Here is a 24,213-nt window from a genome sequence, read left to right on the forward strand (position 1 = left end):
GGGGGGGGGGGAATATTGGAGAAAACAGGAAAGTTAATATTACGAAAGGTTAACATAACAAATAATGAGACTTTCCCTCGAATTCTTAACGGTTGCTACACTAATTTCCCTTAAAGTCAATTTTTATACTCGTATTATCCATTCATTTAAATGTAGATTTTGCGGCTAACATTTTGAATTCATTTCTTATTTCCCCAGTACGTGTTGTTATGTCCTGTCTTAAATCACTGCAGCATTCTCTCAGGCGAAGCTCATTTTTACTACATTCTATTTAATATGCTGTTTCTTCGCAGGTCCAGATGTCCTCAATCAGCACGTTGTTTTGAAACACTTTCGATCTATGACTTCTACAGTTAGAAACCATGTTTCACGCTCATATATAACGAAGGCAGGAAATTAAAAGTGCCAAGACAAGAAGTTTCCTACGGCATGGTGCTCACGCCGAGATTCAGAATTAGTTCCTTCATTACTACTCCCTGATTCAATTAGGGGCCGAGGCAAAAGGGGGTAGACATAGCTAGGTAACAAGCAGCTGCATAACGGAGTTCCGGATGTTAATTCCGAGCCCTAGAATAAAGGGGAGAAATAAATAAACGAAGCAGGAAGAAAATAAAGGAGGAGACGAAATAATTAAAATTAGAAAACAGATAAATCTCGTAGAAGAAAGGAATACAGAAGAGAGTTGCCGATAGAGAGAAAGAAGAGAGGGAAAAGTGACTGGCGGACAGAGTAAAAGAAGAAAGAAAAAATTGATCAGAAACAGAGAAAGAGAGAGACGAACTATGGAGTCGTCATGACTTAGAAAATTTCCCTAAAATGGCCAAAAATGACAAGACATACCCTTAAAAGTCCAAAAAAAATACCAAAAAATTACCCCAAAAATAAAAAAAAAATGACCTTAAACCTAAAAATGTCAAAAATGACAAAAAATTACCTATAAAATTTACATTTCTGTAACCAGCAGCTCATATCCGAGTTTTATATATTTAAGAGCATCGCATAGGCTACAAGGGAAAAAAAGATGACATGTCATCAAAATCCGGGCTCTGCTGATGATATTCCCAGGCCATGAAACTGCCTCTCAGCCCGCCTTCCGTAGTTCCGTAGCGCCTACACGATGACATCACTCTGACTCCGCGTGACGTCATCGTTACGCCACTTGCTGTGCTACTGCTTACGCCACATAAGGTCTAATTGTTACAACAATTAATTACTCGTACACTGACTTTTAAGACTGCAGTTGTCATGCTCTTGTTAATAGGGCAAATTCTAAACACCAACAAAAGTATACAATGTAAGATTTGAGGCTTTCACGGCGGTGACTATGAAGAAAGCAGTTTTCTGGGATTTGGCACCGTGTATATGTGGTGTTAACCGACGTTTCGGAGGAAAGTATAGCAGACCGGTGTCTGCTTTTACCGGTTCTCACGGTCTCTTCGCTTGCGGATTTCTTATATTTTTCCTTCTACCCTGAAGATGGAGGCGATACGTTCCTCCGAAACGTCGGTTAACACCACATATACACGGTGCCAAATTTCAGAAGACTGCTTTCTTCAAAAGTATACAATTCTGTTCATGCCAGCAGTTTTGGAGGAATCGTCAATATGGAAGGAATGACATTTGATCTTTCCACTCAAGACATTGTGGGTTTGAAGGGCACTTACGTGATACTACTTTAATTCCGTATAAATGTAAGAAAAATCGTATTTCGAAAGCACCATGCAGATTACCTTGGTGATAAAAACGTGTGCTGAGGAGTACTTGGTTTTACTCTCAAATGTGTTACAGTCTTGATTGCCATTTATCATAATTCGCCAGTCTGTCCAGCCTTTAAAAAGAGACCATGGCCACCTTCTCCTTTTTCCAAAGCTCTGTTTACCATTCGTGTTCACATTCATATCTTGTTCAGCGGAACATGAAATAATAATATTGGAACTACGTCGCTGAGTAACATAACAATCAATCAACACATTTCAAAAGCGGGAAAATAACTCGATGTTCGCGCTCCGCGCACAGGCTTCCTCTGGCTGCATGCGTTTTGAAATATATTCTGATGAGGAATTTCGAATACATCGAGACTCAGTACCTGAACCTTAAAAACTATTACTTACTTCGCTTATAGGCCACGCCATAGCTCAAGAGGTTAGTCGCTGGCTTCCCACCGCGGCGGCCCGGGTTCGATCCCAGGTCTGGTCAAGTGACATTTGTGGTGGACAAAGTGGCGCTGGGGCAGGTTTTCTCCGAGTACTTCGGTTTCCCCTGCCAATCTTCATTCCACCAATTGCTCCACAATCACCCTCACCTATCATCTGGGGCTGGTACAATAGGCCAGAAGTGGCCTCAGTACAAGGGACTTAGTCCCACCCCACTAGCAATAAAACAAAATAACACTTCGCTTATTCAGGATGTAAGTATGCAGAAATAATTAGTTTTCAAAATTTAAAATAAATTTTACAGTATGTTACGTCAGACTTGGCAGTCAGTCTTGAGATTCGCTGCACGAACCTCTACTAAAATTCTTAAACTTGAGTGCAGGCTATTTAACGACGATGTATCAACTTCGTATGTGATTCATTGTTCTGTGAAACTGTTCTCCGTCGTGTCCTACTTTATATAACGCCGCTTTCTCGACTGAACAGTTCTACGGCATCGAATCCCAAGACTGTGGAAGTAAGACGTGGTGACCTATTTTAAGGAACTATATTACAGCGCCTTCCTCGAAGGACAACCCTCAAAAGACCTCACTTAGGAGGGGCATACGGGTTGGAATCGAATCCAGAACCATTCTAAGACCCAGCAGAATAAACGTAGATATCAGATCTGTCCAGCGAAATTAGGTCATGACAATGTTCATCACAATATTTATGACGCCTTATAAATCTCACAGCCCTACACCGGCACATTTTTTTTTTGAGATAGATTCATACAATCTGTCCAATTAAGGACAATGAGCACTTTTGGTGACTGAGGTAACTACGTCATTAACAGTGTTAATAAGGCTATCCCAGTAGATGCCTTAAGATTTGTGGCATGTATACACTTAAACTAGCTAAATCTATCAGATAGGTCTGACGGCTTGAATCTTTTTAATCTCCTAACTTCATCTTCGTGGATTAGTAGTGAGGCTGCGAGTTCGTTTGGATGTACTTGTAGTCTCCGACTGTACTTAGCACTACACTTTTTAATTTCTTCTCGCACTGTAGATACACTTAAGTCCTTATGTAACACTGTATTGGGCACATACCAGGGCGCATCAACTATTTCTCTGAGAATCTTGTTCTGAAATCGTTGTAGTATTTCCAGGTTTGAATTGCTGGCTGTTCCCCACAGTGATATTCCATACGTCCATATAGGTTTGAGTATTGCCTTGTAGAGTAAGAGTTTGCTATTAAGAGATAGTTGTGATCTTCGTCCGATTATCCAGTACAATTGCCGAATTTTCAGGCCCAATTGTTTTCTTTTGCTGAAGATATGTTTCCGCCATGTTAGCCGGCGATCTAAATGTATGCCAAGATACTTGGCTTCATCTGCTTGTGGTAGTTGTGAGTCATTTAGTGTAACTGGCGGGCATTGTCCTTTTTTCATAGTAAATGTTACCTGGACCGATTTGCTCTCATTGACTTTGATCTTCCACTTTCTTAGCCATTTTTGCATGTCATGTAGGTTTTCTTGAAGACATCTAGATGCCGTAGCAGGATCCGTATGGGTTGCTAAAACAGCGGTGTCATCAGCATATGTTGCAGTCATGGTCATTTCGGTAGTAGGTAGGTCTGCAGTGTAAAGGAGGTATAGTAGCGGGCCTAGTACGCTGCCTTGAGGTACCCCAGCTAGTATAGGGTAGATTTCAGTGTAGAAATCTTCATGTTTGACGAAGAAATATCTTTGCGTAAGGTAAGATTTTAAGATGGAGAACATATTATGGGGCAGATTTGACTTTAGTTTGTAACAGAGTCCCTGGTGCCACACCTTGTCAAATACCGGCACATGACCGAGTGATTATTAAGAACGAACTGAGGATATGATTGGATAGGGCTGTGGCCATGGAGAGGACCGTTACACTGACAACAAGAAAGGCCAGGAGAAGTAGAAGCCTTTGAATATTTGAAGCCTCATTCACCGGGAAATAACTAATATAAACCATGACAAACCTGACAGACAATAACCCACCTCCGGGCCAAAAATGGAACTGGATATCTTCCGAATTTAAGCCAGTTCCTTTATCGTACAGTGCCCAGAATGTGATGTCAGAAGGAACAAAAACTGCACATCTTGTTAGAACAACCATTTCTTTGTTACCACAGAGGGAAGTCCAAACAGGAAGTGTGGCACCAATAGCACGGCGCGTGGCATACGCAATGCCACTTGAAGTAATTCTGCACCCAAGGCGCATCTTCAGTATTAATAACGTAACTACACCTAAGCAGATTGCTAACTAGCTGGCTTGCTACATAACTACGAAACTAGACAGCTAGCCGGCTAGTCAGGAACTATCCAAGTAATAATGAACTCAGTAAGAGTACTAAACAGATAATAAAATCTTCGGGGGTTATCAGCCATGTCAGTTGTTTCACGGACCATCTCTGCCCCCATCATCACGGTCTGATGATGGGGTAATAATTAACCAACTGACAAGGCTGACAGCTCGAGACTTCCGCCACCATGAAAGCTTCAGTTCCCGGAGTGCTATTCTGCTGGGATATTTACACACAGGTCTTTTATTTCCAGTGTAAGACATTTATGTTCAGGACGGCGTCTTAGTTGATTCATAACGTGTGCTAGTTCTGTTGATTTTATTTTCAGTCGATTCACCTTCTTTGAAAAAAAATAGGCTTATGTGTGTATGAATCCCCCCTTCCCAACAAACTTTTCAATGCCTGAAATAATCTTCATGAAACACAGACAAGTCTGTGTCTGGATGTGTATCGTTGCTAGACAAGGGCTAGATTAAAACGTTACGCTGGCAACCGATACATAAGCTACAGTAGAAGAATTGTTGGACGCCTAGTTTTCTATGCGGTCCGTGTCGTATCAAAGAAAAGTAGGCGATTAGTTCTTCTCAGACCTTCTTGTTTGGTGATAGATCTTTAATTTTATGTGTAATTTTGGCTAATTTGTATTATGGTGCTTGTGTATTACTAATTATTGGTCTAATTCGGCTATTTGTTTTTTCCCCCTCTTGGCACTACAGCCCCAGTGGGCCTAGGCCTACCTCCATGAACTTCTCCGTTCACTTCGGTTTTTCTAGATCTTACACGTTCGGTAGGACTCCTTGGGCGGGTGATCAACTTGTCGCAAGGCCTCTACCTATACACAAACACAGAAAAACGCACACACACAAGCTAAACATCCATGCCCTGAGTGGGATTCGAACCCACGATCCCGGTTTCCAAGCGAGCGAAGACATTACATGCCAAGCAAATAAGTTATTAACTATAATAACTGCCTATCTATATTACATGACTAGATAACAAGCTTGCTAAGTACCTAGATCGCCAGCTACTTAACACAGCTTCTGTTTAACCTCTTAACTATGTTGATAACCAGCTGGCTAACGAGTTAATAAGATGGCTACCTAACTTCCAGCCAGTCAGCTAGCTATGTAGACCGCAAGCCACCTGGTTAGCTAGCAAACTATACAGCTAACTACATAAACAATCAAATATGTCAAATTTCAAACTACGTAATCATCTAACAGACTGACCCTCCCCTTCCCTCTATCTGACAGTACAAGCTGAAGGTTTAACATCGCCAATAGCCTGCGAAACCAGGGATCGTTCCCAGGCGGATGAAACTCTTTCATCTACCTTCCATCCCTGAGACCTACTTCTATATCACACGCCTTAACAGTACCCGCCCACGTTCTTTCTCTTAACAGCCACTTTTCAAGAGCACCCTCAACAAAAACCAAACCAAAGCGAAAACTTCTCAACCCCACACACACATAGATAACCTGTTCAAACCACGCACTCCTTGGTTATGTAATTGGTTCCGAAACTTTTAATGGATTTAATCTCTCTTGAGTTCCTGGGCCCATATACTTTCCCCAGTAGTTGGTTAATCCATGGCTTCTCAAACTGTGGGTCGTGATCCCCCATGTGTGGTCGATGCATTCTCTAGCACTACTTAAAGTATAGCTGCCCCGCACAGTGACTTCAGAAAACGAACCTGCAGCCAGCAAAACACTTTGCGACACTTTTCTTGGCGGTACAGAAACATTTTATACGTTGGTGTATGTGCTGAGAGGCTATAAAGTTATTTAGGTCCTTGCTGTCATCCTACAGCCAGCCAGGGTCCTGCAACAGTGTGCAGAACTGCATCTTCCGCTGACTCGGGGGTGGGGGGGGGTAAATTCATTTGTGTATTAAGATTTGAGGTTTTCACAGCGGTGACTATGAAGAATTCCGTCTTCTGGAATGTGGATTTTCCCTGAAGATGGAGCCGATACGTTTCTCCGAAATGTCGCTTCACACAAGATCTACACGGCGCCAAATTTCAGAAGACGGCATTCTTCTTATTTGTGTATTAATTTAGTATCCGAAGCTCTTACTATGGGGGTAAGGCGGACGGAGTGTGAAGCTATCATTCACTTTCTTCCAGTGCCGAGAATAAGAAAATATGAAGCTCTAACTCCACTCCGCCATACATCTTCATGGCGTCGTAATTAGCCAGTTAAGCAAGGGGACTATACCTTCCTATTTTACCTGTATCCTCTAATGAAACCAGCTTATGCATACTCCCTGTATTATACGTATGTTTTGAGCCGATTTCATTTGAATGCGCCCTATAACGTTAAGCGAGACAAATGAATACTAGGCTTAAACGAGGCTGATCTGTATTCTCGATACCTCAGCTACATTCAGTCAACTTGTAATGCAAACCTGAAGGGCTCCGATCTAGCGAAAATAATAATGGTCAACATCAGCCCGTGAAGGCCCACAGGGTTGTGACGCGTCGAGGCTCCAACTTTTTTAGACAATCGGCTCACAGATGGTGGTGAGGTTCTCAACCTTAAGAGCCAGCAGCCATTTACCCCCAGGAAGATTCCTGGTACTCATTTCTGTCAGACGTTGAGTCGACTCCAGGGCCACAGCGCTGCTGAAAGGATTAAGTCAAGTGAAAAATACAATGACTTGATCGGGAATCGAACCCATGACCTTTGGGCTTGTAACATAGTCCTCAACCAACTACGTTACCGCGTGCCCCTAACGCTGATCAAGTGGACAGTAAAAGTGGAATTTGCGGTTTCAATCATAACTAGCATCAAACTGGCCATAAATATGCAATACTAACATTTAATTGGTCATAAATATGCAATAATATTAACAGGTGTTGCGTGTTCAAAAAGGGGCACTGGTGTTCGCGTGGTGTTTGCCACGCCCTTGAATTACTCGGGGAAATTACAATGATTTACGAATTCGTCTGCTCGAAATCTTCCACCTCTGTTCGTGCATCTTCGTCTATCTGCGCTCTGAAACATTTCCGAACTGTCTGAGTGAAATCGGATTAAGCTCCTACTTTAATCCTTTGGCAAATGCAATGCAGGATAATGCAGAAGAAGCAATGATCCCAGAAGCACTTAACATATTAAACCGTAGTAAAAAATATTTAAAAGAGAGAAAACTAAGAAAAAACATACTAATGAAGAGTGAAACAACCAAACGATATGGAGAGAAGAAGAGCACAACAAAACAAATAAATAGAAAGGAAGGAAAGATGTACCGATCTGATGAAAGTAGTACTGTGGTGGCACCAACGCTTCGTATTCAGGAGATCCAAGGTTAGAAACTAGGCTTGTATAACGCAGCGAGCCTATACAGTGGATTTACGCCTCCCCAGGCAAATCTGCCTTAGCACTGGGCATGACCCTTTGTTCCCCAATATTATCCAATTCACTACGCATAATCGTCCTGCCAACGCCAATTGTACACTATACCTACTTGATATCCGGAGCCGGTATTGCGACTTGCTACGGGCTGGAGGACGGTGGAGTCGGAGTTCGAGTCCCGGTGAGGCAAAAATTTTCACTTCTCCATGTCGTCCAATCTGGCTCTGGGTTCCACCCAACGTCCTATACAATGGGTACCGCGGGCTCTTTCCTCGGGTTAAAGCGGCCGGCACGTGAAACTGACTACTGACCTCCAACTAGTGCCGAGGTCAAGAAAATGTGGATCTATACATCCACTACCCATACGTCTTCATGCGGTAGTGCTGAATTATTTAAGCTCAGGGAAAACTTTATGTTACCTACTTGATATCAACGAGGGAACGCGGTAGCGTTGTTGGTTGAGGCACTATGCTACAAGCCGGAAGGTCGCGGGATCAGATCCCGATGAGGTCATTGGATTCTTTTTAATTACCTAATCCTTCCAGCCCTGGAGTCGACTCAGCTTCTAACAGAAATGAGTACCAGGATTATTCTTGGGGGTAAATGGTGGACGGCGCGGAGACTGACAACTTTACCGCCATCTATGATCCGACTGTCTACAAAATGTGGCAACCTCAACATCTTACAACCCTATGGGCCTCCGCGGCCTGTCACAGGGATACCTTTACATTTTTTTTATTTTTACTTTATAACAACTAACTACACTGTTCAGGATAGTCCTTCATTACTTTCTCTTTGTCTCTCTCTCTCTCTCTTTCTGTCAACAGTCCATTAAAGTACTCTATAAATTCGGTCAACAGAAGGGCGACTGTTATGTTTCTGAAAGGTATTATTCTCAGATACTTTTAATAAGTAGAGAAAGAAACAGAACTTTATGAACAGGAAGCAATATGTGCCTATTCAGGGAAACTAATCTCCATATCAATTTCTTTCAATTTACGCGTTACACAGTTTTCGTTTATCAAAAATAATGAGTTATTCGTTATATTCAAGAGGCTATATGAATTTCCGATACAACAGGTTATAGTTCATCTAGGTAGACTTGTAGACAAATTTCATAGTAATAACTTATACAGGCTTATTATTGAAACATACAATTAAATTTAGTTATGTTTCTATACTGCAAAATGAACATAAGAAACGTCCATGGCACCAACGCGTCACGCTGATGACTACGTTCGGCATTACATCTTACACAATACGCAATTCGGTGCTGGAAACAAACTGGTTTTGAGAGGCTGTTACACAAGTGTGACTAACTTTCTGGTAGCAGAACGCAAGGCTCAACGCAGCTGATGCAAAACCTCTCCCTGGACAATAGTTCGAGCCCGACCCACTTGCACACCGCCCATCTTAATGTCATCTCTCCCTCTCCTCTGTCTTCCAAGTGACGGTTTGCCAAGGTTTCTCCATTAACAGTACGGTACGTACCCTTCGTTCATGTTTCGCATCTTAGCCACGAACCCAGCTCACAGGAGGGTAGGAGGCAGAGGAGGATGAGCGAGCCCCAAGGCAAGCCTGCATGCTGTGGAAACATGAAAATCTCTTGTCTCTGTCGGGAATCGAATCATGATTCCTCGGTTGAGGCTGAATGGGCCCCACGGCTGACGTGAACGCAGTGGAAAAAAAAATACAATTTACCCGCGACGGGAATAAAGCCCCGATTCCTCGGTTGACCAGACCGTAGAGTAGTCGCTATACCGACTGAGCCATCCCGGCTCCTTGCTTGCAGTAAAAGTAAAGTTATCTCTGTGCTTAACTAATAAATCACTACAATGTATGTATAGATCCATGTTTTCTTGACCTTGGCACTAGTTGGAAGCTATTGGTCAGTTTCACGCCCCGGACATTTTACTCCCGGGGAAAGGGCCCCAGGTACCAATTGGATAGGAGGACGGGTTGGCCCCAGAGTCGGTCTGGACACCGCGGAGAAGAGAAAATTCTTGACCCTATCAGGACTCGAACTCCGACCCTCGGTCGTGCAGCCAATATCCAGTTCTTGCAGTTATGAGACTATCTGACAAATTATGATTTAACTGCAGAATATTTTACTGGTACGACATGTGAGAAGGAAACACAGAGGAAACCTTATTTTGGATAAGTACGAGTGTTCCGGAACTGGAAGCCCCAGAATAGCCGTGGTATGATCAAAAGCAAAGGTCAGATGTGTTTTCGGGCTAACATGCCGTGGCAGGAAACCAGAGTCGGCCGTTCCGTCACAAAGAGCACGTAAAGTCGAGCTATTTCCCCAATAACATGAAAGGTTTATCGATCCATATTGCCATCAGAGGTTGGCCCACAAAGGAAAATGGGGGTGCCTGTCTCAATTATACGAACTCACGTGTAATTGGGGCTTTCAGGTAAATGGTTCGGTCGCGTACACTTAAGATGCAATCCCAACCTGAAGCATCGTTAAAGCTTGGTCGGGACAGACAAAGCGCCAAGCGGATGTTTCTCTCACGTCAAGGCGCCACTTTATACAGTGCCACTGGCCAGAGCAATCCACTCAGCAGCAAAATTAACTCTTACACCACTCTGCTCCACAGCGTTCAGATAGGCTCCCGGGCGCGCCCAATCTCCTATCCTGTGGGTACTGAAGGAGCTTCTTCCCCGGGGGTAAAGCGGCCGGGGCATGAAGCTCACCACTCACCTCCATCTAGTGCCAAAATCAAGAATGACAAATCTATATCTCCACTCCCCACACATCTTCATGGCATGGTTCTTAATTAAGCACAGGGAAAACTTGATTTTATCTTCTTCACCAACTGAAACACAATTTCCTGTATAATTTATTTCCTCTCCTCCTGAATCGAAGTCTTGGGCTACTGAAAGGCGACGCACATACAACTGAACAACAGAAGGAAGCTGGAGGCAGTACACTCCCCCGTAAGGCCAATGAACTTCTATCAGACTGTACTCTTCATGTCACCGCTTTGGGAACCTCAAATACAAAGCGCAAGAAAATACACGCACGGCGTAACAATTTTTGCGAGAGCGCTTTCTGTATTTAACCAACCCATTTGAGGAAAATGTCTCGTATATTTGTTCGAAACATCTTTTCGCTAAGACAAATATTGATATTTTCAAAAGGTGTTACATGCGAAAATGTGAGCCAACTGGCTCATTCTTCAATTGTTTCTTGCATCCTGTTGTGTATTTAATCAATATTAGAGTCAATTTTACCGACTACACAACACGTTTTTATTATTATCACACTACATGTTTCGACCTCAAGAGGTCATCCTCAGGTGTACGAACAACTGTATAATTACACGCAGTCACATTCGTTTTTCCCACTTATTCGACCCTGTATCTTATTCAGGCTTACGCTCAATGATATATCAAGCTCTTCTTATAGAACACAAGTTAAAATATTATTCTAAATGTTAAAAGTTAAAATTTTAAATTTAAAAATTTTTAAATTTCGTGAATCGAAGTTCGATTCTTTATAAATTTTCGTTGTGAATTCCCCCAAACCCCAGTATTTGGAGGTGTTTCAGACTACCAAGAAGAATTAATAGTGCATCTCGCTTCGCAACGAAGGTCGTGTAGTCTATGTAAGTCCTACAGAGGGAGTGACAATCTGCAAAAAATGTTACATATTATCACTAATTAGAATCTTTGTATGAAATTCGGCACGCCAAGCCTTCGGAAATGCTTCACACAGCACGGCTCGCTAACAAGGCTAGGTACTTGACAGAAGTGTTGCAGAGGAAGTGAAATGATGCAGGCAAATGACGTGCCTTATGAATACCAATGTGCACGCAGCAATGCGCATGCGATATAATACTGAACGGGCTACATGCATATCCAACATGACGGTCCGGCAAAATTACAACAATGCATTCTTTGAGATTTTGGTGCGTTTATCAGTCTTAACAATGAATTTGGCTACCAGATAGCAGTATCTATCGCTGACAAACCTAAAGCTGTCCCTGTAACAGGCCATGAAGGCCCAAAGGGTTGTGAGGCGTCAAGTCTCCCACATTTTCTCTATACAATCGGCTCAGCCTTACCCGTCAGCCGCCCTTTAGCCCCCAGGAAGATTCCTGGTACTCATTTCTGGGCCATAGTACGGCTGGAAGGATTAGTTAAATTAAAAAAAAAAAATCAACCTCATCGGACCTGGAACCCTCGACCTTTCATCTTGTAGCGTACTGCCTCAACCAACTATGCTACCGCGTGCCTAACCAACATAATAAATACTTCAGCTCTAAAGGACACTGGCGGTGGTATGTTCAGTATAACAGAGTTTCTGGACTTCGTCCATTGTTTACGTCCTGAAAATATGACTGGACCAATGATTTGTATTAGCTCCTTCCAATGCCCCCTGCTGAGAAGGTGCCTCCCACTCATTCACCTGTGGACGGAAACAGATTGCGCTCCCGAAACTGTATGCCCTTTCAGAGCATGAGACGATTGACAAAGTCCGTACACTCCATTATACGAAATTATAAGTGTTATACAGTACTTTAAACGGGGCAGAATATTGTGATAGAATTATTTTTTTCCCGATATACACTTTCTTTATTAGAATAAAATGTAAATTACCACCTAAGAATATCTACTTTATTTCCTATTTATGTCTATTAAAAACTCAGGCTTGATTTGGTATTACAAGGTCATCTTCAGGGAGGGATTTTTAAAACATCGAGAAATAAATTTCTTATAAAAGGCTAACACTAACATTATGTTCCAATTCCATAGTTATATGCCGTAGTTATTGTAAATCGGTTGCGGTGTGTCGTGTTATGTTGTTATGTTGTACGTTGCTGCCTCACACTAATTTCTTATGTGCCGAAAAGGCAGAGAACTGCATTTCGTTGTTCGATGAAATACTGAAGAACATTATTCTGTGTACGTGTAAGTCTACTTCGTTACATGAATACAACATCCACAAATACTGTTAAACATCAACTGTTTGTTGTTTTATTGTGTTGTGACGGATTTTAATAAAGAAATTTAAATATCCACAAACGTTTGGGATGGTGTTGGGGGAAAAAGAAGGAAACAGAGAGACAATAACATAAAGGAAAGAGACGAAGAACATAGAAAAAATGGAAGAACTAGAGAAAAAAATATGCAAGTTCACTCAAGCGACAATGACTCTAATTTGTAATTGGGAGGTTCTCGGTTTGGATCCCGGCCGAAACATCGACCATTCTGACTAACAATTTCTGGAGATCTTCTGAGTCACTCCACGCAAATGCTGGGATAGTACCTCCATTATGCCGCGTCCTTCCACATAATATCCAATTCATTATGCATGAATCATCACTACACAGGACAAGTTAGAGATACGGAGAGCGTGGCTAAGTAAACCACGAAAATATGAGTGAAAGAACGAAGCATCATCTTACAGACAATCCTAAGTGATTTGTTTGTGCTGTTGCAGAGAGTCGAATGGCACGGGAAGACGCTGAAGAACGGCCAGCAGGCGAGGCGTTGTAGAAGCGATCATGGTCTCTTCTGAGGGTCTTGGCATTCACACAGGTAGGGTAAAGGTAAAGTTTCCTCTGTGCTTAACTGATTAAGCACTACGCCATGAAGGCGTATGTGGGAGTGGATGTATAGACCCACGTCTTCTTGACCTCGGCATTAGTTGGTGGGTAGTCAACATTACGACTGACCGCTTTACTCCCGGTGAAAGAGCCCCCGATATCGAATGGATAGGAGGTTGGGTGGGGCCCAGAGCCAGTCTGTGCGACATGGAAAAGTGAAAATTCTTGCCCCCACCGGGACTCGAAATTCACATGGGTAGACTTCGGAAAACCGTGATAGATTTTTGTCAGACAGCGAAAACCTGGTCGAGATCCAGTAAGTACCCTCTTGATATTAGCTGGTAGGAAAGAATCTATGTGGAAGCACTGACCCGGCCTCTACAGAATGAGATGTGCAAGTCCCATTTAAGACTGACACGGTTTGAAAAATTAACTGGCATCTAACGAGTCTGTTTCGTTGGAGAGCAGAGACTGACACGTGACAAATTGAAACACATTTTCCTGGTCATCGTCCAATGACATTTTGCTTCTGGGGAGTTTGTAGGGTCTCAGAAGAAGAATGGTTCTTGTGCACCCAGAAGCTCAGAGGATGGCCGAAGGGCAATTAGTTTCTTCATTGCCGATGTCGTAAGGAATGCCGTGGTATAATGGGTACGCCTTCTACTTCGTATTGAGGAAGTAACAGATTGAATATCGACACGAAGTGACAGACTTTTCTGGTTTCTCTCAATTCGTCCAGAAAAAAAGGAGTGGTACATTAAACAAATAGCAACCGGTTCCTACAACATCCTTCCAGATCCATTCTCCCATTCGAAGCTACCTACACTGACTTATGCTGTTGAGAAACGGTCGTTTGTTGATATAAGAACTACTCGTACATTCGTAAACTTAAGTTAAAGTTACTTTTCACAGAGATAAACAACGCTTCGAGGACCGCCTCTGTGGTCAAGTGGTCAGAATTCCTGCCTATAGATCCAGAGGTCCCGGGTTCGATTCCCGGCGCTACCAGATTTTTCTGAGAACGGGGTCCACTCAGCCTCGTGAGGATAATTGAGGCGCTATTTCAAGGAAATAGCGGCTCCGGTCTAGAAAACCGAGATTTACATCCGTGGGGATCCATTGCGCTGACCACGCAACACCCTCTATCCGCTAAAATTGGCACTAACTTCGCCGACAAGCGGCGGTCGCTCGGTCGGTATAGTTCGCTTGCGGACTAAAACCAGAGAGTTTGTTTTGTTTCTGAACAACGCTTCAGCGTACAGGTTAGCATTAAAATTTCCTATTAGGAAGGACCAGGATCGAATATCGGCCAATAGGCCAGCTATTCTGATAGTTAACGTCTCGAGGTTTCACTCAGACTTCCCCAGAATATGCTGGGCCTGCATTACAAAACGCCACAGCCGCTTCTTCGTACATCCTTCCATCTGATACTTCGTCATCATACCATCACTCGACGTGACCTATTACATATAAGGCAAGCTAAAGGCAAAAAGGTAAAGCTATCCGTGTAACAGGACGTGGAAGCCCATTAGGTTGCGAGACGTCGAGGCTCCCACATTTTCTAGACAATCCGTTCACATATGGCGGTAAGGTTGTCCGGCCGTCCTTTACAACCAGGAAGAGTCCTGGTACTAATTTCTGTTAGAGGCTCAGTCGACCTCAAGAGTCGTAATGCGGCTGGGAGGAGTTTGCGAATAGAAAAATTCAATGACCTCATAAGGAATTGAACCCGCGATCTTCCGGCTTGTAGAATATTGCCTCAAGCAACTACACTATCGCGTACCCCACATATAATGTAAAGAATGTAAAGTGTCATAAAGACGTGTTGAGTAATGTCGGTATAGAGCCACCATTCTTGACCTCAGCACTGGACGGAAGTGATTGGTCAGCTTCACGCCCTTACCGCTTTATTCCAGGGTAAAGAGCTTCCGGCACCCATAAAATATGACATCCGATGGGCCCCAGAGCCGATCTGAAGTTAAGAAATAGAGAAGAATCTCTTGTCCCTGTCGGGAATAGAATCCTGGCCATCCAGTCCGACTAAGCTATCAAGGCTCATAGGCCTAATGCACATGCAGTGATAACACGTCGTTAAGTAATCTAAGATACAAATATCAGGGGCAGGTTTTTGAGAAAATTTTATAATTATGTAAAATGGACAGGTGAGGCAAAAGGGCAAATTCTATTCAGGAAGTACTCGGTTCGACTCCAGACTATCCTGTCATTTTCTTCAGTCTCTACACGTGAACATCACGGCTGTTCCTCGAAACGTTCCACGCCAGCTTCCTTGCCAATCCTTTCCTCTTCATGTTATAATCATTCCCCCTTCTGATCCTGCGATGAACAGCATCTCCGGCTGCTACATCGTCATTAAATACATAACCACCAGTTTTGCATAATAGTATGAATAGCAAATGTGATTTCGGGTAGGTTTGTATCTTGTAACTTCCCAATCTTCCGAAACGTTCTGAAAACAGCATCTACATGCATCGTGAACACATGCTGTTTCGTACATGAAGACTCAGGAATGAACAGAAGTGGACAGGCTTACTTACATATCAGTCTCAGAGGCTGGAATGCAGCTAACGCAGACCGACACTGTAAACAGAAAAAAAAAACATAACTGAACTCCAAGCATCAATACGCATAAAGTTCGGGCGAGAAAAGCCGTAAGAAGTGTGCCTCCATGAGATTCCTGGGACAAAACAACTCAGCGAAAGAAACACGCACTTTAACAGCATCGAAACACACCACCAGCCCACTTCATGCAGATATAAGGATAAAATGTAAAGTAACAAAGAAAAGGTATCCCTGTAACAGGCCGTGGAGGCCCATAGGGTTGTGAAATGTTGAGGTTCCCACGTTTTCTAGACAATTGGCTCATAGATGGCGGTAAGGTTGTCAGCCTTCAGCGCCGACCGCCCTTTACCCTCACGAATTCACCTCATCGGGATTCGATCCCGCTGAAGTCGTAAATAAAATAAAATAAATAAAAACAATAAAAACTGACGTCTATATAAGCTCATGTAGGTTACATACAGGCCTATTTTCATTGTTACAAGAATTATATGTTGAACACTGTACATTTCATGAAATACAGGGCCTATGTGATGCAGCTGTGCCAACTTTAGCGGATAGAAGGTGTCGCGTGGTCAGCGCAACGAATTCCCACGGCCGTTAATCTCGATTTTCTAGGCCGGAGCCGCTATTTCCTTCAAATAGCTCCTCAATTATACTCATGAGGCTGAGTAGACCCCGTTTCAGACCCACTATTTCTCAGAAAATCTGACAGAGCCGGGAATCGAACCCTGACCTCTGGATCTGTAGCCAGGAACCTTTGACCACTAGACTACAGAAGTTGGCACTAACTTTGCCGACAAGCAGCGGTCGCTCAGTCGGTATAGTTCGCTTGCGGACTGAAATCACGGAGTTTGTTTTCTTTGTATGTGATACAGCTGTGCTGAATCAACTACTGTGAACCTGCAAGTTGGCTCATGCAGTAACTCTTTTGACTTGTATTAGGGAGGTGACATTTCTTCGTGGTTTTTCTCAGACCATCCAGACAAATGTAGAAAAAGCTTTGAAATAGGTCATCCCACCCACAAGAATTTCATGTTCACCGAACTAAATCAACGTCACATGACATTCGACATAGAACAACAGATGCTGTTAGTACAGCGAAGGTGAAAAGTAAAGTGTCCCTGTACTTAACTAATTAAGCACTATAGGGGAGTGGGTGTATAGATGAACATTTTCATGAACTCGACACTAGTTGGGGGTGAGTGGTCAGCTTCACGCCCCGGCCGCTTTATGACTGGGGAAACAGACCCCGGTACCCATTGGATAGGAGGCTGGGTGGTCCTCAGAGCCAGTCTGGACGACGTGGAGAAAAGGAAATTCTTAACCCTACCGCGACTCGAATTCCGACCCCTCGATCATCCAGCACGTAGCCAGTCGCTATACAGTCTACTGGTCAAGCAATTTATTATTCATCAATTTAATTAAATATTCATCATTTAAAAACAAGCCGGGATAGCGTAGTCGGTATAGCAACTGACTATGGGCTGGACGACCGAGAAGTCGGAGTTCAAATCCCGGTAGGGTCACGAATTTTTTCTTCTCCATGTCGCCCAGACCGGCTCTGGGGCCCACCCAGCCTCTTATCCAATGGGTACCGGGGTCTGTTTCCCCAGTCATAAAGCAGCCGGAGCGTGAAACTGACTGCTAGTGCCGAGGTCAAGAAGATGTGGCTCTATACGTCCACTGCCCAATTCGCCTTCATGGCGTAGTGCTTAATTAGTTAAGCATAAGGACAACTTTACCTTTTCTATCTTATTGGTCACTTAAAAAACATATCTGAAACAAAACTTGCAGATCTTTATAAAAACATACTCATAAATAAATACAGCATAAATCTCCACTTGTACGCATAAACTAAAAGAGGCACTATGTACACCATCGTTCTTTGACGGGCTATTTAACATTACCTCACTGGCCTTCGTGTTAATTTAGTTCACATACAAATACTCTGTTTCAGATAAAGATATCACACTTCAAAGAGACACGTCTATCCTCGAATTTCGCTGCACATTCATCCATGCCGACAAAATGTCTCTCTGAAAATGCTGCTGCGTGAGAGTATGATAACACGATGCGTGAACAGAGCGCGACACGCGCTGGATGCAGATAGTATTTCTTCCGAAAGTAGCTGGATTTGTCACAATTTGGGGGTGTGTGATTATAGGCGGAGTATGGATGGGCGAATGGATTTATTGACCACTTGTATACACCACTCGGAACTGAGTGAACAGATACTGACACACAGAATAATGTCCTCAATATACTACAATCTCCATAGCCGTTGCTTGGCAACGGCTTCTATTGAGGGAGATTCCTCAACTTCCCGCACTCCAGTCCTCTTGTCACGGCCGTCCGTACACAATTCTTACAATTGACAACTTAACTAGAATTTGCCAATATGCCAAACTGGTTCTTGGGATATATGATTCTTTGAGACAAACAATCAGCATGCAGCAGTCCGTAGCGGTCATGAATTAAATTTTCCATGATCCTACTGCCACACAGGGCCGCGAGATTGTTGAGTGAAATATATTGAGCAGAGCGGGCTCGAATCTGATCCTTCATGCCTGATTGGCATGCTTAGAGGCTGAGATGTTCCAGGACCGAGTGGGATAACTAGTCTGGGTTTGGGAGAGGTAAGATAGATGAGAGTGGATCTGTTCGTGTGTTAAGCACTACGCCATCAAACCGTAGGACTTGAACCTCGGCAGTAGGAGAATTTGACTGGTCATCTTCACGCTCCTGCAGTTTTACCTCAGGATAAAGTACCCTTGATATTCATTGTAGACTATAGGAGGCTGGGTGGGCTGGATAACTCATAGCGGTAGTGATGAAAATATTCTGACCCTGCCGAAAATCAAACCCCGGTACTTGAATTCATAGACACTTACTGAGATGTCCCGGCTCATGAGGTAGGATATGGTACAGTCACGTGTAAGAACACGTTAGAAGCTTCTGTGGACGGATTTTGTGGCTGACAGGCAGAGCAGCACTCAGAAGGGTTTGTTTAATAATAGTGTCTTGTGCTCGTATTTGGGGTCCATGACTTATAGACGGGTTTTGGATTGGATGACTGGATTTATTGACACCTTATACACTCAATCATAACTACAGGCAATTACATCGCTATCTCTATTTCCATACTTTACAGTTCACTGTTACACACAGTAGTGTCCTCGGTCTTCACTAGTCGTATCCTGCCAACGGATTCATAACAGTCTCACTATCACTTCAAATCACACACAAAGTCTTCTTTACACTGCCTAATTCTTTTCTTGCCATTATTCTGCCAACTGACAACTCCGGAGACTCCCTTAATTTTCTGCCGCAAGTGCCAGCTCAGGAATTAAACCCAATTCTTATTTTAGCTGCGTGAGATCATCGTTATATAGCCTCGGGGCGGCCCCCACAGAAAACACCGCTTCCTCTATTGTTGCGTGTTGATACACTGCTGCAGAGATGTGTTTACCGCACTGTCGCGTGGCAATGCAGGCGAGGACCACAGAAAACAACGCTCTTCTACTGTTGGGTGCGTTCGCTTCCGCGGGAATGTGTTTACTGAGCCGTTGCCTAGCAATGAACTATTCCAGCTTTGAGGCGTCATGTCACATTATAACACTTCGTCAGAACGTGGCCCTATGCTATGAAGGAAAAATACTGATTTGAAGAGCCCAAGAATAAAGTGTTTAAGGAACCAGTAGTTCCACGGACAAATAAAATGGGTGGGTAATTTAGGATATTACATAAGATGATTACAGTGGAATTTACTATTATTTTCTATACTCCGTTATATCTGTAATGTTGATTTTGTACAAATATTCTGAATAACAGATTTGTGTCTACAGTAAACGAAAATTAAAATCAGGCAGATCTACAAATTTCTAACGGTTGCATCTGTAAAATATGCACAAGCCCACATCTCTACCCGTTTTTCTTTTACGGCAACTCAAGTTATGGGTATAACACCATGCACAACAGCGGCTGAAATAAAATTCTCGGCTACTGATTTATACGGACAATCATGTGTTAGATGCATTGCACGGTAATAAATCTTAGGAGTAAGCTTACGTACATATGAATAGCTTGTCTGGCTGTCAAGAGCAATTCTTCTTGTCACAAGTCCTTTCCAGTTAAACTACGTACAATTTGTATTCGCTGTTCAGAAATGTTATCTGGAGCAGAGTGTGCATTAAAAGGTCTCTGGCAAATTCTAACTGAAGTAATGTTTGCCAGCATTTTGGTTTAAGAAGACACGTCAGAATGAATAATTCCAAACGCGTTTCTCCGAGGAGGGTTTCACTACTGAGGTTGTGGACTATTTAATAAAAGTTATATTGCAATGATATTGAACACTGTCCATTGTCTCGGGTATCATTTGCCCCATACGCGCTACATGCATCGCCCATTCAATCCTTCTTCAGTTCATAAATTTAGCAATAGTAAATACATATTATTCGTGACTTCTTAGTTATGTAACTTTCTCCAGTACTGTTCTATTCTGTGTCTTCTGAAAACATACACAGTTGCCCAAAAGTCAATAAACTGACAACATTCCCTCGTATTAGCGACAACGTTCAGATTTAAACCTGCCAGTCAATTTGCAGAACGGTATCAAAACACTCAGTTGTGCAATGAACATGAAGATCTCATTTCGAACAATTTTTGTAAATTTACTACGTAATAAAAATATTTCTAACATATTTTAGTGTACATTTTACTAAGCAGTTAACCGACTTTTGGGCCTACCTGTGTATCGTCCTCAAAAACGTGGCTGTCCTCAAACATTTATTTATTATTATTATTATTACTGAATTATATAATTGACTTCTTGTATTTTTGTATGCATTTTGTTGTTTTATTTTCTCTTTACTCGTGCTCACTTTGTAATTGGTTTCTGGGCTGTTGAGACTGCGCGTAAATAAATAAGAATTGAAGTGAACTGAACAGAATTATTGTTGTTATAATCATCACCATCTCATTTTCCCAATGACTTCATATGACTATGAGACTATGCGTAAGGTCATTATTTTATTTATAAGATAAAAGCCAGCTTGTAACGAAAACAGACTTTTGCATCTCCTCCGTTTCTGTTCCTTGAAGACGTTGTGGAAGCACAGTCATTGTTCAAGTACCGAAACAATACAAGAGAAGAAGTCATGACTGACGCAAGCACATGAGGGCCCAGTGTTGGCGCGGAGTACTGCTGTACGAGGAGTAACGACCCGTGACCCCTACCCTGTTCTTATTCGACTTCATCACGCGGGTGAGGAGAACTTAGTCCCCTTTAATTGATTGGGTGAGGTGCACGCAGTGCTTCATGGGAGAGAACGCCGTCTGTAGAATACAATTTGACAGAGAGAGCAGTAGACTTAAGCTCTAAGAGTCGCGATATGCACACGCTTAATGAAAATACGATCCGGTCTAGAAAACCGAGATTAACAGCCATGGGAATCCGTTGCGCTGACCACGCGACACCCTCTATCCTCAAAAGTTGGCACTAACTTCGCCGACAAGCGGCGGTCGCTCGGTCGGTATAGTTCGATTGTGGACTAAAGGCCATGGAGGAATGAAAATACGAGGAACAGCTAAAAACCATTACAAATGATTTAAGTGACGTGGTATAAACTTAGAGAAAACGTCGCATTAATTTTCAGCACACGTCACGATACCAGAGAGACCAGCAGACTGGAATATAGCAGAGTATCTTCAATATCAGCAGTTTCTTACTGAACTGTTTCAATTGCAGGAGTTACTGGGTGTTGGGTAGAAAGGGAGGCGACCATGAATGGTCAGCATATAAATATGCGAAAGCAAGAAATTTGAAGAGAGCACACCCCCGCAACATACACATACACACACCACGTAAAACTACACCAACTAGACGTTAACACTATTATAAAAGATTATCAACTCCGTCCAGTGTGATTGATCGATGTTTTTTTCTCCTTTTTAATCTTTCATTCTTGACATGTTTCGGTCTGAGAGACCATCTTCCGAAGGACATATCAATACAAGCGGAAACTACTGTTACAATGTGACTGGTTAACATCAACATCAATACATACATACAATATCATTACAATCTCATGAATACAAACCTTTAACCACTACAGCGATGTGCATGAATATTTTAAAATATGTCAAGGATGAAAGTTTAAAAAGGAGAAAGGAAAAAAAAACATTTATCAATCACACTGGACGGAGCTGATAACCTTTCATAGTATTGCTAGTGTGACGGATTTGCATGAACCAAATCAGACGTTAACACACTGCAGAGAGCGATGCCCTGTCTCAAGTGACCATCGCATGTCCTTTTTGTCCGGTCCCTTACCGCACAATTAAGTATAAATGATTTGTTGTTTCGGAATTAATCTGGAATTAGAACAGGTTAAGAGTGCCTAATCCGTGACATTTCCAGCACAAGAACATAACCGCCAGTTTTGCTTCACATAAATTAAAAATGGTTTCAGAAGGCATCTGATAAATCACGCCTACATGATCTGCAGGAGGATCAGGAACGCAATAAGAAAAATAAGAAAATTTCCAATGTTCAATTGCCTATGTGATAATAGAAATGAAGGCCATAACTGCACGACTTACTAAGCAGAAGAGACTTAGAATCGATTGTAACCTAAGAGAACATTGTTGAAATGCAGAATACCAGAAACGAGCTAGTGATTCAAGAGAATGCAGAACAAGTAGATGAATCCATGTGGCTTGATAATAACTAATTTATTCTTCGGCTATTTTACGATGCCGTTTCAACTACATGGGTCATACACCTTTGACTATGATGGAAAAGTGTTCATCAATGTCGAGTGATACTCGCTTAGGAAGACTGAGGAAATCCATGAAAAACGTGTCAAACTGTTTGTTAGTCGGATTAATTTCAAATCGGACCCTTCTATAATAGAAGCCCAGAGTGTTACTACTATCACATTTGCGTCATATATGCCCATTCAGGGCCCTGGACTCTCATTCAGTTCCGTAATCATTTTTTCGCAGGCGGTAGGACTCGTTGGACGAGTGGTCAGTTCGTAGCAAGGCCTATACTTATACACAAGACAACACAAACACAGAATAAACGCATACACACACTAAACATTCATGTCTTAAATGGGATTTGAACCCCCGATTCCAGCGTCCGAGCGAACGAAGACAGTTCAAGCATTAGATCACGCGGCTACCGTGACCGGCGCTATTTCAGGTACTGCCATATCATATTCCTGGGAAGGGGGGCACAGAAAAACCACGAAAACCTCAGTCGAACTTCGGATCCAAAATCGAACTGAGGACGCATGCATACTACATAATAGTAAGTTGCCACAGTGAGCCAATCTAATCCTATGGAATTATAAAATACTGAAAAGTCTAAAAGATGAGAAAGAAAAGACACGAACGGGTACTACTGTCTACTTCAGAACACAGTTTACACATCTTTCCATTCGATTTATTAAACGTTTTGTCGTCACTGTAATTTCATAATAGCCTGTGTCGTGTAGGCGGGTTTGGGTCCAGAAGAATGGCGCAAGATTATGACGCGACGTGGTCTCAGTACCAGATGCTACATAAACTGACTGCAGCTCCCCCATTTGTCAACCACCACACTCCCAAGCTACCCCATATTTTCGCACGACAGAAAAATACACACGAACTGGGTCAATGACTTCGAATACGCCATATTTCGCATGAAATTCTAAAAATCTTCCGTCTAAACAACGTACTAAATAACATTTATTATGCAATCTATATGGGTCTATTCCAGTTTGCAAGTCTAACATTCCATTCCAAGTGACAAAATTATTAGCTTCAAGTATTTTAATTGCATTTGGTTACATGGTCTAGTCTTGTCTAATCCAATTCCGTACTGGAAGAAAATATACTTAAGCCTACTCGTAACACAGAGGGAAATTGCATTCCTGTTCTATCCCTTCAGACCCTGAACACACCGTTTTAAGCGTCAGGATAATGAAGAAGGAGGCGGAGGGAGGTGGAGGAAAGCGGAAGGAGCAAAATAAGAAAACGGGAACAACATGAAGGAGCAAAAAACAAACGTACAAGTACGAGAAGAGATGGGAAAGAAAATGAATGACAGCAAAGGAGGAAAAAGAAAATGTTGGTGGGAAGGGAGAAGAGATGCAATAAAGAACAAGAAGCATAATGCTCAAGAGGAGAAGAAGGGGAGAAAAAGGAAGAGGAAGAAGTGAATAAACTTTCTGTTGTTATGTCCCCTTCATACCTTTACTT

The 24,213-nt window shown here is 42.6% G+C and overlaps 1 protein-coding gene across 1 annotated transcript in view; it reads right to left on the reverse strand.

Moving 5' to 3' along the window:
• Positions 1-24,213, reverse strand: part of LOC111873079 (ankyrin repeat domain-containing protein 50) — a 214,267-nt gene that overhangs the window by 131,685 nt on the left and 58,369 nt on the right. The window contains exon 2 of the mRNA XM_023867472.2: positions 15,942-15,984. The gene's annotated coding sequence lies outside the window, so the exon portion shown is untranslated. The remainder of the gene's footprint in view (positions 1-15,941; positions 15,985-24,213) is intronic.

The sequence above is a fragment of the Cryptotermes secundus genome, unplaced genomic scaffold (assembly GCF_002891405.2).
Source record: "Cryptotermes secundus unplaced genomic scaffold, Csec_1.0 scaffold120, whole genome shotgun sequence".
Classification (NCBI taxonomy): Eukaryota; Metazoa; Arthropoda; class Insecta; order Blattodea; family Kalotermitidae; genus Cryptotermes; species Cryptotermes secundus.